Below are 19,063 nucleotides of genomic sequence, written 5' to 3'. Positions count from 1 at the left end.
AGCGGGTGTCTATACTAAAATGCACTACTTTTTAGGCTATTTAACAACAGTACACATTTGTTTCAGATGTGACTTGCCCGTCCAAACGAAAATGGAGTCAGTTCAGGAGAAGGCAAAAACTGAGCTTTGGTATGCAGAGCTTAAATTGTTATGGTGCAAAGGCAGTTTTTTCTGTTTACAAGAAAGTAGCGCCACGAAGTTTCTGAACACTGGCAGCATTCTGAAGCGGGAGGGGGGTTCGGACTCAGAAAAACAAATTTTCCGCGCGGAGTAGCCGTGCAGTCTCCCGGCGCCTTGCCATGGTTCGCGGGGCTCCTGAAGCAATCCAAGCGCTGCATCGTGTGTGAGGTACATAGCGAGCGCGTGTGCCGGGACTTTCCGCAGTTCACTGCTAGTAGCGCCAATTCACCTAACGCGTCTACGCGTAGCGCGCAAGTATTGCACCACTATTAAGTATGAAACTAAAAATCAAAATTTATGTTTAAAATTTTGTTAAAATATAGCTTAGTGTTATAATGTTCCAAATATCAAGTCTTTGTATTCTAGACTTAACAGTCTAAGTAAATATGCCGTTTTAAGAGAAAAATAAGTGGCGCTAAATAATAAAGCCAGAAAACCAGAATCTGGTCAGAAGGTGCACTTAGAGCTGATAAATAAGTGGTGCAGGTTTCCAAAAAATTCCACGTTTTTAGAAAAAATCAGAGGCGCTAAACTTAGAAACATGAAAATTTGTTTTTTGCTTCAGTTCACTCCAAACATAAGAGCTGAGAGACTACGTTAAGTTTTTGAGTACTTAAGACCTCTAAATGTAGCTGCTGAAAGATTCATTCGTACTTCACAAATTTAGTTAATGCGTGATTAACTAGGAAAATACAAACCTTTGATGTTTGGGTACTTAAGTAGAAATCAATTTTGTAACTAAAATATATCCAATTGTTGTAGATTAAGTACCTGTAATTTTAATGGTAGAGACTTTTCGTTAAAGTAGATGATATAACAGACCAAGTGATACGGCTGTACCAAATTTGAGAGTTGCAGTATTAATAACTGCTCACATAAGTTCTAGTAAAGATATGGTTCAGAGGTAACGATCTACAATAGCTGTTTACCTTGTGAAACGGTTTTCAAGTTCAAAAAAATGTTTGTGAAATCTTATGGGACTTAACTGGCTCTGAGCACTGTGGGACTCAACATCTGAGGTCATCAGTCCCCTAGAACTTAGAACTACTTGAACCTAACTAACCTAAGGACATCACACACATCCATGCCCGAGGCACGATTCGAACCTGCGACCGTAGCGGTCGCGCGGTTCCAAACTGAAGCGCCTAGAACCGCTCGGGCACACTAACCAGTGGGACTTAACTGCTAAGGTCATCAGTCCCTAAGCGTACTCATTACTTAACCTAAATTATCGTAAGGACAAACACACACACCCATGCCCGAGGGAGGACTCGAACCTCCGCGGGGACCAGCCGCACAGTCCATGACTGCAGCGCCAAGACCGCTCGGCTAATCCCGCGCGGCGGTTTTCGAGTTACGGGGCCAACAAGAGACTATAACTGACTGCCGATGTCAAAGAGAGTGACAAGCTTTTGTACTACATAGTGAAAGATATTACATATGGAATGTGAGTTATAACGCCCATCTACATTTACTGTTACAAGTTTTACATTGGTACATCAGGCAGAGGCGCGAGAACTCTGTTAGTTGTAGATGAAAGTGGCTGGAGGTTGCAGAAAGCTCACTCTGCATCTTCCCGGTTTCTACGGTTCCGAATTTTCCGTTTGCAAACAAGTGACGATAACTGACTTCGTTAGAATTCAGTGAGACACACATACGTCTGACACACAGTCGACATTTTAAAGAATTTGAAGTAGTGGCTCAGAGGATACCCTTGAAGCTAAGTATTAATAAAAGTGAAATAAATGATGGTATTCTATTACTGGCCGTGACGTTATTTGGGATGCAATTCATTCTATCTGAGGTCATGTAAAAGAATAAATGAACGGGGGCTGATCACGATCAACTGAATTACGTTTCCGGTCCAAATACTTTTTCAACTAAATCGAAATTTGCCCGCAAGGCGGGCTTGTGTTGAGATTCAGCGAGCCAGCCAGTCTGTGGATGGTTTCTAGGCGTTTTCCATCTGCCTCGGCGAATACGGGCTGGTTCCCCTTGTTCCGCCTCAGCTACACTATGTCGGCGATTGCTGCGTTCCCCACGTATGCGTACACCACCATTGCCCTACCACGCAAACATTTGGGTTGCACTCGTCTGGTGTGGGATGTTCCCTGGGGGGTGGGGTGTCCACCGGGGGCAGAACGGCACAATAACTCTGAAAGAGTGGTTCGGTGTGGGCGGCGGAGGGGTGAAGTGGACTGCGGTAGTCGTCGTGGGGTTGTGGACCACTGTGGGTGCAGCGGGGACGGGGCCTCACAGTCGTTTCTAGGCCCCGGGTTAACATACAATACAATACAAATCGAAATTTGGAACACTGCACTACACGTTAAAAATAAAAAGAATTTGTAGGTTGATATACAACAAAACGTTAAACCCACGTACAGGGAAGAGTTACATACGATAAAACAACAGAATAACAAACCAATTTGAATAAACGGAAAATAAAAATAAAATGAATACATAGTCCAACGGATGAGGTATAACAGATAATGCGAGAAGAGTGGGAAAATAAGAGGATTAGGTGAAGTACAAGACAGGGGAGGTACTAAACTTAGTTAAATTGTTTAAAATTGTGACGAATGTGCCAGATGTTTTTTTGTCTCAAGGGCTTAGGAGAGAGTCACTTCGAAACATTTGCCTGGAAATGCTGTGACAGACACACAGTTCATTCTGAGAAGACGTAGACGAAAACTTTTGCACCATGCAAGTATGTTCATAAGCCGAAGGTCAGGGCGGGTAAGAGCCTAAATAACGATCGCTCCTCAAGATCATGCCCACAAGTCTCGAGCAATTGTGTTAGGTATATTGGGGATCGCAATATAACCTGATACAAGTCACATCTGAAATAAGGTCACCCAAGCCTTCAAATGGTTCAAATGGCTCTGAGCACTATGAGACTTAACATCTGAGGTCATCAGTCCCATAGAACTTAAAACCACTTAAACCTAACTAACCTAAGGCCATCACACACATCCATGCCCGAGGCAGAATTCGAACCTGCGATCGTAGCGGTCGCGCGGTTCCAGACTGAAGCGCCTAGAACCTCTCGGACACACCGGAAAACCGGCCGGTTCACCCAAGCCTCTCATAAAAGTGCGACATAAAAGTGTCTAGAAAATGAAGGCCACCCAACCAAACAAATAACGTACTGTGCATAAAAACCCAGAAAGACCAATTAGTGTATTGGTATAATACAGCAGAGAAGTCACTGGAAGCAGTCACGTCAACTAAATACACTACTGGCCATAAAATTGCTACACCAAGAAGAAATGCAGATGATAAACGGATATTCATTGGACAAATATAATGTACTATAACTGACATGTGATTACATTTTCACACAATTTGGGTGCATCGATCGTAAGAAATAACGACCTTGATACGCCTTGGCATTGAGTCAAACAGATCTGTGATGGCGTGTACAGGTACAGCTGCCCATGCAGCTTCAACACGATACCACAGTTCTTCAAGAGTAGTGACTGGCGTATAGTGACGAGCCAGTTGCTCGGCCACCATTGACCAGATGTTTTCAGTTGGAGAGAGATCTGGAGAACGTGCTGGCCAGGGCAGCAGTCGAACATTTTCTGTATCCAGAAAGGTCAGTAGAGGACCTGCAACGTACGGTCGTGCATTATCATGCTCAAATGTAGGCTTTCTCAGAGATAGAATGAAGGGCAGAGCCACGGGTCGTAACAAATCTGAAATGTAGCGTCCACTGTTCATAGTGCCGTCAATGCGAACAAGAGGTGACCGAGACGTGTAACCAATGGCACCCCATACCATCACGGCGGATGATACGCCAGTAAGGCGATGACGAATACAAGCTTCCAATGTGCGTTCACCGCGATTTCGCCAAACACGGATGCGACCATCATGATGCTGTAAACAGAACCTGGATTCATCCGAAAAAATGTTTTGCCATTCGTGCACCCAGGTTCGTCGCTGAGTACACCATCGCTGGCGCTCCTGTCTGTGATGCAGCGTCAATGGTAACCGCAGCCATGGTCTACGAGCTGATAGTCCATGCTGCTGCAAACGTCGTCGAACTGTCCGTGCAGAAGGCTGTTGTCTTGCAAACGTCCCCATCTGTTGACTCAGGCATCGAGACGTGGCTGGACGATCCGTTACAGCCATGCGGGTAAGATGCCTGTCATCTCGACTGCTAGCGATACGAGGCCGTTGGGATCCAGCACAGCGTTCCGTATTACCCTCCTGAACCCACTGATTCCATATTCTGCTAACAGTCATTGAATCTCGACCAACGCGAGCCGCAATGTCGCGATACGATAAACCGCAATCGCGATAGGCTACAATCCGATCTTTATCAAAGTCGGAAACGCGATGGTACGCATTTCTCCTCCTTACCTTCACCAGGCAACGCCAGTCAACTGCTGTTTGTGTATGATAAATCGGCTGGAAACTTTCCTCATGGCAGCACGTTGTAGGTGTCGCCACCGGCGCCAACCTTGTGTGAATGCTGTGGAAAGCTAATAATTTGCATATCACAGCATCTTTTTCCAGTCGGCTAAATTCCGCGTGTGTAGCACGTCATCAGTTTTAATGGCCATTAGTGTATTAGAGAGTGCGTGTACGGAGCTATTTAAAGTAGAACGACGATAAAAAATTAAAAAAAACTGACCGTGCGAGGTGGCGCAGTGGTTAGCACACTGGACTCACATTCGGGAGAGCGACAGGTCAACCCCTCGTCCGGCCATCCTGATTTAGGTTTTCCGTGGTTTCCCTAAATCACTCCAGGCAAATGCCGGGATGGCTCCTTTGAAAGGGCACGGCCGACTTCCCTAATCGGATCAGACCGATGACCTCGCTGTTTGGTCTCTTCCCCCAAACAACCCAGATAAAAAAACTGATCGCAGGGAAGGCAGATGGCAGACACATTCATTGGAAGAATCCCTAATAAGTGTAGTCAAGCCACAAGCAGGTAGTTTACAGAACTCTTGTTTGACCAATATCTGAATATCGCATGTTAGTCTGGGATCCATACCAGATATGAGTGACAGAGGAAAAACGAAAGACCACAGAAGAACACGCCGTTTCGTCACAGGTTCGTTTAGTAAATGTGAAAGTGTCACTGAGATGCTGAGCCAACTCCAGTGGTAGACGCTGCATGAGAGTTATTGCGCATCGCTGTGTGGTTTACTGTTAAACTCGTAGTTCGTACGTTTCTAGAGGAGTCAGCTAATATATATTGCTTGCTCGTACACGAAGATAAAAACAGAAAGATTCGAGTTTGCATGGAGGCTGAAGGACGGTGTCAGTGATTCTTCGCGTGTTCAATAACGGAAGGCAAAGATGTTGTGGAGAATGCATGTCGCGCTGAACAGTGAGGACACGGAGAAAGGCCAGGAGGTGCCGTGGAGGTTGGCCATTCTTCGCGCCGGCCTCTATTAATTCTGGCGGCCGCGCCTGGGAGTCACCCCAGCGGCGGCGGCGGCTGCCGGAGCCCGCGTGAGCACCTGCACTCAGTGTCAAGTTCGAGAGCCGCAGCACCCCCACCCCGCGACACCCCAATCGCGGCGGAGGAGGCACCGCGCCCAGGGCGCATGCGCGCCGCCGGAGCCGCGCCGCGACTCGCCTACTAGGAGCGCTACTCGTCGCTCTCCGCCTCAGTTGCTCGACGACGCCGACGCTGTTCACAGGAGAGCAGGCACGCAGCGCACGACCACAACACGGTCGTCCTTCCGAAGACGGTGAGTACAAGACGTGCAGTACGCATAACTAGGCCCACGATACTCTGCAGATTCACAAGCAGAGCCGATAATTTTTCCAGGTTACAGTCAGACCATTTTCGCCTGCAACAAGCACCACCTTTCGTTTGAGTTTGCACTCTTGAGCTGAAGTGTTTATGCTATCGCAAAGTAATACATTATGATGCTGTGGGAGCTAAACATATCCTACCGACTGGCACGAGTCTGATCTTTCATTATGCCTTCTTATTTGACAAGTTCCAACTCAAATATGTCGGTTGCCAAGAATCAACTTGCAAGTTTCACACAGAACTGCGTGGTTCTTTCGAAATACGTGGTAGACGAGGAATGCGCTTTTCCTACGAGTTACAATTCAAAACGCCGCATTATAGTTACTGCCGTGCATAAAAGTCCTCGTACTACAGGATTTCACTTCGGTATTCTCTAACCAACAGGTGCCATCGAGTTGTTCTCATCTGACGGACAAATCGAGCGCAGTCGCGTAGCTTTTAACGCAGTCGACGACTATGCAGGAGAGGCGTGGTTTAAACCCACGTCTGGCTACCTTGAATACCAAAACCAAAAATTTTCAAATGTGTGTGAAATCTTTGGGGCTTAACTGCTAAGGTCATCAGTCCCTAAGCTTACGCACTACTTAACCTAAATTATCCTAAGGACAAACACACACACACCCATGCCCGAGGGAGGACTCGAACCTCCGCCGGAACCAGCCTCACAGTCCAAATAGCAAAATCCTTTCAGCAGAACATTAGAACTATTTCTTTAGAAAGGCTACGTCAGATTCGCTTCCCAATCATTAATCATCTAAGCTATTGCTCTAATTTAAACACTTCGATGAGAACGAGGTACAAAACACTAGTTTTCATGTCATCTTCGAATAACCAATAAATTTAGTCATGAATCGATGGTGGCAGCAACATGACTAACATGCTTTCTGTCGCTGTTTTTGTACGACTTCTGAAAAATTACTTAATACATGGACTAAGTCATTACAGGCTCTCTGCTTAGTCCGTCAGTTTCTGTGAAAGAATTCGCCATTCAGAGTTCCACCATGTGCCAAGCTGTACGTACATCAGTTTCTTGTAACCAAAATGAGAATCCTATGGAAAGGAATAGTTGTGACCGACATCTCCGCATTGGTACATTGCTGAAAACTGAGACGATCTCGTGGTATGTCTATAAAGTTTACTTTGTAACTGACGCCATACTATGATAAATTGCGTCGATAACGACAGGTGACTACGAATTGTGACGTAATTTTTTATCATATTGTTACATTGTTGCTGGAAATTAATGACTCTAAGACTGACGGTAATACAGATTATCACTACGCATTGTCACTCTTTTATTAAGGATCATAGATCTTGATGAAAGAAGCTGACAAAGTACGTCTTAATGTATTCTTGGTTTGTTGTTTACGGTCACTTCTTAGCATTTGTTGTTGCTGAAGTAACACTTTGACCGCATAAGGCATATCCTCCTATTGAAACGAGGCTCTTTTGTTATTAGTAAGGTCTCTAAATTTTGTGAACTTTCACATTTATTAAGAGATATGCTGTTTTATGATTTACTTTCAACTAACCTGAATATTGACGAGTACTAATGAAAAGGACCAATGGGTGATGGTGTTTAATGGTGTCTAAGAATGTCCTCTGTCAAATAAGCAACGTGTAAAGGTGCTGCATTAAAACTGTAGCGACAATTCTCTTTCGACGAATTTTTTTCAGTGTATGAAGAAATTTTGTTTCGAAAACCGAACACAATGTGAAATATCTTTCTGTAACTCTTTTCAACATTCGATCGTATAACTTACATCAACAACATTCCGAATTATCCTTTAACTTGGATATTATTAAAAAGGTTTCGCTTATTTTTTTAGTTTTTACCAAAGTAAATTATTCAGATGGTTGACGCAACCACATACCAGAGATACCGGCCTTTCATGCACATTGGTCTCAACACAAATGCCTATCTAAGATATAAAATTATATTCACTTGTACCTGAAGCAATGAGGGTAGAACAGAAATAATCTTCTGGTTGTGCCTGAGAGTGAACGAGAGCTACAAACATTTCAAGAAATTTGTAAAGAGGGACTCCTCCAAAATAAACATAACACCATATGACCTACACCTTTGGAAATTCATCTATTTTTATGGCTGTCAACACTGTTCTCATTTTCGAGAAAGTTCAAATACAGTACTAAACATATTCGGGCTGAAAACAAACAATATGTGATCGATTAGATGTGCCAGGAGGTAAATTAATCTTCAACAATTTTAGCTCAATTAAAACAAAAGATATTAGAAATGGCATTTCATTATAACGTTTTGTAGGCATCACTCGTCGTTTTATGATTTACCTCTCAACACTGTTGAAATGGATTAAATAGTAGCATTTTTCGGTGTTGCCTGAATAAGAATAACAGAGTCTGCGTTTGCGCTTGTCAGAGTCTAAAATCTCTAAACAGATGCGTTGTTGCATTTCAAGACGGCGAAACCCACCTGGCTTTGGCTACACATGTTTTTAGCAATCCTAAATGCACTTCTCCGTCGGATGAATGTCTTCACGATCAGGCCATTACACGCCCAAGAAACTTCATTGCTACGATTTGCCAGTCTCTGTGTTACTTAACATACTGGAAAGTCATGCATGGGACAACGTCACGCAGTCCCTCAGAGAGGATGACACATTTTCACCGAATACGTGGATGCTTAGCTTTAGACTGTCCGTATTTGCGGTCCCATATCTTACGTCATACGCAATGACAAGTAGCCTCTCTTGTTCAGGTACCCTCATTTATGAAGATTTGTAAAGAGCGAAAAAGAATGTCTCCAGCTGTTAGTGAAGGCGAAGCTCTTTTAAAGGTAAATGTTGGTGGGCAGTTTCATGGGTTTAATGGTGGAAAACAGACTTAAGAGGGCGCCAAGTTTTGCTTTCGTGAGTAAGTAAAAACTATTTCAGAATCGCCTGTTATGCCTATTTCTTTTGAGGACAAGTGGCAACTCCCGCTAAATTCAGCTACGCCTAGTTTAAACATGCTGCACACAACAGCATCAGAAACATCGTAGTCGCTTTCTGAACAGTTGTAAGTGTCGATTTATGGCGGCTTAATGTTCTCAAAGCGTGGTATAAGTTGAAACTTTGCACCATTAAAGAAGAAATATGATTTCATGTGTGACGTTTTCGATCTTGGTGAGTCTCCTATCTGTAAAAATAATTTATATCAATTTTGTTCTCTGTTGTGAACGACTGTATTCTCTTAGGCCAACGCAAATAACACTATTAGGGGAACGTCATTTCCCAAAGTAGGATATTCATGCGATAGTGGGAATCTTTTAGAGTGACAGGTGAAAATTGACCCCGTGTTTGAAGCTGAGGCTTCAACACATTGTACTCAGAAACTGATTTCGGCTTTATCTTTGCTTCGAAGAACTTGCACATTAGCATACAATGAAGCCATCAGTTTTAAAAGAAACGTGATCGTCTCGAAAATGACGTACAAAGAACAGGCTTCTTATTCATTTCACAGAGGCGCTGACCGTTGGAAAAACATTGCCCATGGTTCACGCGTTTTGCCATAAATTAATTGAAAGACAAAAGAAACATTTAGAAATACAACATCTTGCAAATTTCTCAATCCTGCGACCTAAGACAATGAAGTTCGGCCTTTATAAACAACAGTTGGTACCAGTTTCCTTTGTCGAATCCACAAAACACTTTGCCTTCGAAAGCGGCCGGTAAAAAAAAAAGAATCGTTAACTATTACCACCGTATCCTCGCGTCTCTGTGATTTATTGTTTGTTAAAAAGGATTGTTTTTTTTTAAGTTCTCGATCAAGCTGCTGACAATGTTGAAGATCGCTAAAGAGATTAGTCAGTTTAAACACTTTACAACTGTCGTTCCCACACAGTACTCCAAGGTCAAATGGTTCAAATGGATCTGAGCACTATGGGACTTAACTGCTGTGGTCATCAGTCCCCTAGAACTTAGAACTACTTAAACCTAACTAACCTATGGACATCACACACATCCATGCCCGAGGCAGGATTCGAACCTGCGACCGTAGCGGTCACGCGGTTCCAGACTGTAGCGCCTAGAACCGCCAAGGTCACATGTTAAGATGCCTAGAGTAAATTAAGCAGAGTACAATAATTTATTTATTTATTTATTTAACGTAAGGCTTTCTGGCACATAAAAATATATAACATGTAGAGCATAATATATAAAATATACAATGTTATACGCAAATATCTAGTGCACTTATGTAATCCATTGATTTTCGAATGGTCTGCAGGAAGTCTTCTGGCCTACCATGATATTACCTTGTGGGACTTTTTTCTGTGCTCTGTCTGATGGCCTGTGGTTCTCCACTCTCAGAAAGTGGGGATGGTTGCTTACCCCATTTGTATAAAAAAAATATGCCCATCTGCTGTGTTGGGTTCTAATTCTGTTAAGCATTGCACAGGCCACTCGTTTTGCTAGCTCGCGTCCGTAGCACAAGGCTACACGCCCATCCTAAATGAAGCAGCAAGTATTGGCGGCCAGAGAATCTTGCTATCTCCTGACCGTAAGAGACATTCTACATATTTCGAAACTAAAAGACTAATAAGTGGGTATCGCGTGAGCTGCAGTGTTTTGTATTGTCCGTAAGAGTATCCTGTCAATGTTCCACTACTGCAGTTGTAAATTTTCAGCTGGCGATAAATGACGTATTCAAATGTTCAGATGTGTGTGAAATCTTATGGGACTTAACTGCTAAGGTCATCAGTCCCTAAGCTCACACACTACTTAACCTAAATTATCCTAAGGACACACACCCATGCCCGAGGGAGGACTCGAACCTCCGCCGGGATCACCCGCACAGAAATGGCGTGTTCCTCAAGCTCTGCTTGATCATTTAAGCGTAGTGTCACTGAACATGTATGGAACGACGACTTTCACGTACGCTACTTGTATTATATCATTTTCTATTTGCTTCCATTTACTGTACTTCATCTACAGTAAACAGGATGCAGCGGCATTTCGAACAGAAACATTTGGCACTTGTTTTCATCACGTGAAGTACTTAGAATTCAACAGAAAAGAAAAGTGTTTGTAAAAAGATAAAGAGGACACAAGCTCGAACTATTTCCATTTCCTCTATGTTGAAGCAAAAATGTTCTTGAGACATATTTGCTAAAATGGTACTGCTTTTATGACACAACTTGCGCTAAAGTGAACGACGTCCTGTACATTCTTAAACCGGCGCGTTTGTACAGTGCATTTGAGACTCTACCAAAGCAATTTGTTAGGTATTTTGTTGGAATTACCATACTTCGTCATTGGTGAAGTTCCACGACGGCAAATGTTTCGAAGCGGTCGGCGCGAGAGTCACCCAAGACACTGCCCAGCCGCAGCCCAGTTACAAAACGACCCGGCGGTGGGTCCGCAGGAACACACGCGACCGCAGGCCGGTCCCCACGCCGCCCGTGAAGCAGGCTCCATTGCATAATGCTGCGGCGGACAGCCGTCCACGTTTGCCGGCGCAGCTGATGACTCGCGCGAGTCCAAGGGCGCTTCCGGCGCCGCGCTTTCGCCACACCATTCGTAGCGGCCACGTCAACGCACTCGCATCATATTGCTCTGTTAATCCTATATGTAGTGGAATGGAAGCAGTGAAGACACACGAGCATCTTCAGGCCTGAGTTCGGAAGCTGTGTGGCACTATCCCTTTGAGTCTCGTCTGAGATACGCGAGCAATGACGGCGCTCCTGCAAGCGAGAGTAAAAGAGTTGGACAGAAGAGTGTGTCATCCTTCCCGTGGTTCGCCCTGTCACCAGTCTCTATCATATGGTCGCAGAAATTACAAAACCAGCTGCAAATTAAGATGGAAGGAAGGAATGCTCGTGTTTGTCCACAATGGTGTCAAGGTCCTTTCGGCTGGTTAATAGTGGTCCAGAAATTTACTCTAGTGACGAATAATGTATCTCTCCTAAGAATACAGCATGCGAGCGAGTGTTTGTTTCACACGCGGTTGAGTTGTCGGTCAAGAGTTGGACTGCTGTGGAGAATGCACTGGAAAATGATTCACAAAGTGAGAATGAGTCAACAAAAATATCTTGTAGCAATGCCTAACCTACAGCAGCAAGAAAGAGAGGTTAGAATCGAAGCAAGAGAAAACACTATTTGAGTAGAATGGTTCAACTGCCTCTGAGTACTATGGGACTAAACTTCTAAGGTCATCAGTCCCCTAGAACTTAGAAGTACTTAGACCTAAGTAACCTAAGGACATCACACACATCCATCCCCGAGGCAGGATTCGAACCTGCGACCGTAGCGGTCGCACGGTTCCAGACTGAAGCGCCTAGAACCGCCCAGCCACCCAGGCCGGCTGAGCAGATTGATTTAAGATATTTTCTTGGAGTCTCCATTGTACTGCTTAGAGAAGTTGCAGCCGAAGAAACAAAATAGTTCTGTGAATACTGAGAACAGTAGAATAATTGGGCAGAATTCAGCGTATCGACACATATCTAACCGCAGAGACTGCTGCATACAGCAAACGTGAAAACGATGTCCTCATTGCTGGAGTCAGTTTACGCAACATGACACAACTCCAGGGTATTATTATTCCAAATCCATTTGCGTCTCATATAAGAACTAAAAGAAAGCCTACGTCGTGTCTTTCTAACCAGCTATGCAGGCCCTTGTAGCCGAGACGTTCTAGGCGCTTCAGTCTGGAACCGCGCGACCGCTACGGTCGCAGGTTCGAATCCTGTCTCGGGCGTGGATGTGTGTGATGTTCTTAGGTTAGTTAGGTTTAATTAGTTCTAGGGGGCTGATGACCTCAGATGTCAAGTCCCATAGTGCTTAGAGCAATTTTAACCATTTCTAACCAGCTATGTTGAAAAATAAATGTCTAAAACGGGGATGCAATGAGAATGAACAACTAAAGAACGCCCTGATAAACAGGCGGCGTTGAGACCTGTTCAGTACCGTGTCGTTGGTGAGTAATTAGGCGTGTGGAAGCTATTTGATCCATAATTTTGCTGAACTAAGGGAAAGCTGTCCGATCCTAAAGCTGTACTGAGCCCGACGGTTGGTTTGAACACCGCAGTGCCTTTCCAGGTACGTTGCTTTTCGACGTAGTACCCTTTTGTTTTTCTAAGAACTTTGAGTCAACTTACGCCGTTTCTTACGGGAGAACTTACAGTTCAACCGGACTTTTAACCACAGCGGAAAATCCAAGTAAGCATCGTTGGACGAGTATTCAAACTGTAGTATTCCCGAATACAAGTCCTCGTCTTAAGCTATGCTCTATCTTTTTCCATCGGAGATCAACAAATTGATCCAGCAAAACAAGTATAAACAAACTCAATCAATTTTTTGCAAATGTACTGGGCGTCACTAAATAATTAGACTTAGTTTCCTTATAGAGCAACTCTACTTAAATGCGAGGAAGTTTTGACATCAGTTTGTGCCCACAGACTGATTCGTTCGTTATGAACTAGTGTGTTGAATCCTGAAAGGTTTCTTACACAAACCAAAGACAACTTTCAGCCTATCATTCGAGGAACAGCGACGGGAGTCTGCGCAAATGTCTTCGGCAGCGTTGCAGACGAAACACAGACACGTCAAAAATCTGACGTTTGGCAACGTAAGAAATCGAGCAGGCTCTATTCAGTAACACCTCAGTCGGACACTCAGAATTTCCTCAAACAACAGAGGAATTAGACATTTTAATGCACATTCGCAACAGGAATAGATCAGACAGTTGGCCAGCTGGCTACCGGATTACAGTACAGCTGCCAACTTCATTGCACGACAGGTCGTGTAAAAAACTTTTGTAACTCTTATTTGGTGGAGTAATCAGAATACAGGTTCCTGAAGGGCTTCCAGTCTCGTAGGCTATACCACAAAATAACAAGTGAAATGATAACTAGACCGCGCAGCTTGGTACTGTTCTTTGATCGTAAACTCTTAAAGTGTCTTCGTGGACGTTGGATACTTCAGAAGCCAATTATGACATCAGTCTGCAGATTATTGTGAATATTTCCGTCTACCTTTTGTAATGTGATCGGAGCTTTATAGTTTCCATCTCTCGAACAGAGGACTGGACCATCCACTTGATGCTTTCCCAGAGGAATGGGCTATGAACCTCCGTCTAATCTTTTACCTTTCTTTCGCTCCACGTAAGGACATCACATACAGCCATGCCCGAGGCAGGATTCGAACCTGCGACCGTAGCGGTCGCGCGGCCCGAGACAGCAGTGCCTAGAACCGCTCGGCCACTCCGGCCGGCTGTTTCCTAGTCAGATAGCCCTCTTTGAAGAGAGCTACCCCCAGTTTGCAATGAGAACTTTATTATGACATAATTTGGCGATAACGTAGATCCTACCACAAGACATGAAAACGGTTTATACGTGTCAGATGCAAAAAATGCATTACGACTACTACCGAATAACTACCTCTTTCACAACGAACAGAAACTGTCTGTAATACTATACCCTGAAAGGCCCCATAAGATGCATGCTGTGTTAGATTCTTTGTTTAGTATTACAGCGGACGGAACAAAGAAATGCAATAACGATTCAGAGCTGTAAGAACAACTTCACATTCCGCGTACAGTGGGCACCGTACACTTCTTGTATAGGAGACGATGTCACCAGCATCTCTGTGGCCATCAAAACGGAAATTCTCTCGGACTGTTTGCACCGGAGCAAGGTGGCTGACGTCAGTCTCAGGCCGTGGCTGACTCACCACTTTCCATAGTTCACTGTGAAAGCGGTGCTTACGAGAACTGCCATTGCACGAAATAGGCAGTCAGCAACAGACGACCCAGTTTTTTCTTCGTCAGCTGGATTGGCTACTAATGCTGTGTTGCCTGCCTCACGGAGACACAGCGTCCTCAGCTACTGACAAGAATACTATAGCGATTGTCTCGTTGACAATGTAGTTCGCTAGTGGATGAAATTCGATCGAAGCCGCGATATACGTTTCACTAAATATGTCTGCTGATTAACTACAATCTGTAAATATAAAACAGCGTTATAGTTACCTGACTGTGAAAAAAATTATGGTAACAAAGTGTTAAAGTCGATGTACGCAAATAAGACACTAACGGGAGGGTGGGAATTACAGTCCCTTCATGTTTTATTAGCATATATCATTCTCGATAGAAACACAGTTACAGACATTGTAGTTCCCCTACTTAATGAATGAATGAGGTGCCGAACTAGTAAAGACACTGAGCAACGTGTATGATTCAAATCCCCGTCCGTCCGCAGTGGTTAAGGTTATCTGTGATTTATTTTAATCATTTTGCGGAAGCGCTTGAGTAAATCGTTCAACAGGCAATGAAACGTATGGCTCCCCATCCAGGGCCAACATATGTTTGAACTACGTCTGTAACGATCGCGCCGTCGACGACGCGTCACACCTTCACCGACTTTCCTTCCGTCGATTTTAAAGGGAATGGCTGTCATAGCTTTCTAGGAAAAAATACGGCGATAAAGTTCTTGATGATTTTGGTAAGACACTATGAATGTACACAAGTAACACAAAGTCCTGGTCTATATTCCATTCGTTTTGGAACAAAAACCGAGTTTTTTATTTCCACATCATCCCAGTCACGGGGTCTTTCACTCATTCATTACATGTTTTTGAATTTCTTACTGTTAACCACAAGATATAACACTGCAGATAGAAAACTCTGAGCAGGCCATATGTTCTGTTATTCCAATTCAACTGCGAAACAAGATTAAATGAGCCTGATTTTGGAATGAAATTGCGCCTTCTACATGCAACGGGTAAATTAACAGTTAGTGCTTTCTCTGTCTATTGCTACTGCCCACGTCCGAAGAAAATAAAAGCCTAAAGAGTAGAAATCAGGTGCGCCTATTGAATGAAATGCGCGATTTGTCTCAGCGATGTCGATTAATAGCTAAAGAGCAAATATTCAATTATGATTTAGGCTCTTTGAGTGATATGAAGTCTGCGTAATGATAAAATTTTAAAGCAGAAGGAAAGATCTTCACAACTGCAGGAATGTGAACAGCTAACTGTTGAATACTACGAAACAATTTTCGCCAATAAGATTTGAAGGTGATCTTAAAGTTCGAATAAAGGGCAATTTGCCGACCGCTGTGGTCGAGCGGTTCTAGGCGCTTCAGTCCGGATCTACGTTGCTGCCACCGTCGCAGGTTCGAATCCTGCCTCGGGCATGGATGTGTGTGATGTCCTTAGGTTAGTTAGGTTTAAGTAGTTCTAAGTTCTAGGGTACTGATGACCTCATATGTTAAGTCCCATAGTGCTTAAAGCCATCTGAACGAAAGAGCAATTTCCTGCTTTCTGGTCCGCAGCGGTCTTTCTCTTAACTGAGCTTCGTTACATGTAACATGTTTGTATCTGTATACAAAATGCTGCGGTGGCTGGCTACTGATGGTGATACCATCGGGAACAGAAAACATCGGCCACATTTAAGAAAGATATTACATTCAGCCACAAAATGCAGATGATTTTCAAGGAGATAGAAATTATGTACGCTATCTCATTAAATAGCAAATGCAATTTCATAAAAACCTGTTTATTGTCTCGACATCCAAGCCTTTTTCAAGTGTACGATATACTCGAAACAATAATTGTTGTTTGAGATATTGAATACAAGTTACGCCTGTTTTATCTTGAAGAAGAGTACTTCTATCGCTTTACTCCACTTTTTGTTAGTAAGAGTTCATCGGCATTGAGATCATTAGTAACGAAGCCCTGGAGTAAATCACGGAATTAATGGGCTTTAGATAAAGACATTGGGGACATGTGCCGATGCGAGTTGGGGAACCCCGTGAAAATCGAATCAGAATGGTCGATTTCTAAGTTGAACCTATCTCCCCCATTCTGCGTAAATAAATTCGAGTACCGTGAGCCATCTGGAAACCATACGAATAAAGAAGCAGGCGATACTATATCGTCAGAAGAACGAAACATCCGTCAACTGCCAGTATACACACATCACGAAAAGCGTTGCATCACCCCGATACGTTGTGCGAGTGTCTTGCTATTGTGATTGTTACTGTACCGACCGGAAGGTCGCAACCGCTACGGTCGCAGGTTCGAATCCTGCCTCGGGCATGGATGCGTGTGATGTCCTTAGGTTAGTTAGGTTTAAGTAGTTCTAAGTTCTAGGCCACTGATGACGACAGAAGTGAAGTCACATAGTGCTCAGAGCCATTTGAACCATTTGAAGGTCGCCCCCTGAAGTTGTTTGTAAACATACACACGATTAACGTGAGCGCTACCTTCGGGCAGAATGCAGCAGTCGAATTGATTGCAGCATTTCAGTAGAAATTTAAACACCAGTAGGGACGCATTAGAGACCTCTGTGGAACAAGTGAATGAACACCCATCACGCTACGACCGACAGTCGCAACCAACGGTTAGGTCTGCACCATCACGTCAAGCACAGAAGGCTTGTCAATCAGGGAAATTTGTTGACGTGTGCAGTGGCGTCAAAGTGTTGCGGTCCAGTGTGGTCCACTTGACAGGTATTGTTGAGGACTTACATCATACAGGACGTCCACGTTCGAGACGTCCCCAGGATCATCGATGTCTGGCTTTTGAGTCTAAGCAACTGTTGGCTGAGCACACGAGAACTGAGTTCGTCGTTCGAAGAGGCTACAGGACGTGGTGTATCGCAATAATCTGTTAGGAGACGATTGAATGCCACAAACCGCCTGACGTCCATGGCGGGCACCACGCCGCACACCACAACACTGTGGACTCCGTTACAGACGTGCAAGAAGTTAAGTAGAATGCACGCCTTAGTACTGATGTCGGCTGTTGTTTAGATATGAAACGCGGATCTGTTTGCACACTGATACTCGCAGACAACGCGTTGGAGACAACAACAGAAAAAAGGTGGTGGTGGAGCGGTGTTCTGGGATGGTATTACTTGGGGCCATCGTAAACCTCTCGTGGTTGTGTCACTGATATACGGGGATACGATTCTGCACCCAATAGCGGGACCGAACCGCTAACATTTTGGTAACAATTTTGTGGATGGTAACGCTGGTGCCGTGCGTACTGTTTGAACACGTTCCTATAGCATGCGAGGATCACCAAATTGGAGTGACTTGTTTGTTCTTCGGGGGTGAATCCTATCGAACTTGTGTGGGAGTGATTGAAACGAGCTGTTTTTGGACGTCGACAACTGATCACAGAATCTACACGATTTACGCAGAACCGTCACTGAAGTGTGGGGCTGTTTGAACCACGTTGGTATGCCACGACGGACGCAAGGCCGAATCCAAGCAAAGGTACGTTCCACCACGTACGCTCAGTGCTGTGAAAACACGCTACTAGATTTTGTCGTTACACAAATGTTTCTTTATTTTGTGTTCTACGCACATTGCAGGTGAATATATGCATGCATGAGAGCCATTTTTGTTTTCTGTGGCATGAATTTCGAAATTAAGGGGTGAAGCAAAACTTTTGTTGACGTGTAGAAGCGGTTAAAAGTTTCAGGAACAACAGTTCTGCCACATGTGCAAATTTCTATGCTCAAGATCTGAATGTTCAACCACTGAAACACATTTGGAAAGAAAACCACTAGGTAGTGTTGTTGTGCATTCAAAACCGAGAAAAATCGAGGTTAGAAGCGGTGAAGCAACGCTGGGATGCGGCCTGAAAGGACGAGAGAGTGACAGGCGACCGAGCTGTCGCAATCCGGAAGCCCATTCACGTCGCTGCCCAGGGACATTCTGCTCGAGGCGGAAATCACCCTCTGCGGAGCCAGTCACGAGTCAGTCAGTGACCTGCGAAATGCCTGACGGCGCTGAGCGAACACTGATTCCTGGGGCGAGGATACGCCATCGCCACGTCCTGTAACACGAAAGCCGGTGCGCGAATTAATGGCGCCGGGCTATAAAGTTACCTCATTAGAGCTGAGCAAGCGACGACCGGAATTAACATGCGGTAATTACGTGCGACTCGTCGCCATTCTAATGAAGCGGTTCTTAATGCACAGACTGCGGATCACAAAACTCACTCGCGGCGCTCGGGTAGATATGCAGGCATAGTCTACTCCATATTCAAATATACATATATGGCCGTAATTAAATGAGTAATTTTCTATTTTCTTTTGACACTTTTACAAGAGTTGAATGATGTGGTACGAAACAAAGCA

The 19,063-nt window shown here is 44.3% G+C and overlaps 1 protein-coding gene across 1 annotated transcript in view; it reads left to right on the top strand.

Moving 5' to 3' along the window:
• Positions 1-5,794: 5,794 nt before the first annotated feature.
• The window catches only part of LOC126349353 (serine-rich adhesin for platelets), a 163,702-nt gene continuing 150,433 nt past the window's right edge, over positions 5,795-19,063 (top strand). The window contains exon 1 of the mRNA XM_050002422.1: positions 5,795-5,888. The gene's annotated coding sequence lies outside the window, so the exon portion shown is untranslated. The remainder of the gene's footprint in view (positions 5,889-19,063) is intronic.

The sequence above is a fragment of the Schistocerca gregaria genome, chromosome 1, assembly GCF_023897955.1.
Source record: "Schistocerca gregaria isolate iqSchGreg1 chromosome 1, iqSchGreg1.2, whole genome shotgun sequence".
Classification (NCBI taxonomy): domain Eukaryota; kingdom Metazoa; phylum Arthropoda; class Insecta; order Orthoptera; family Acrididae; genus Schistocerca; species Schistocerca gregaria.
Note: the sequence above shows the minus strand (reverse complement) of the source record. Positions and strands in the feature narration are given on the sequence as shown.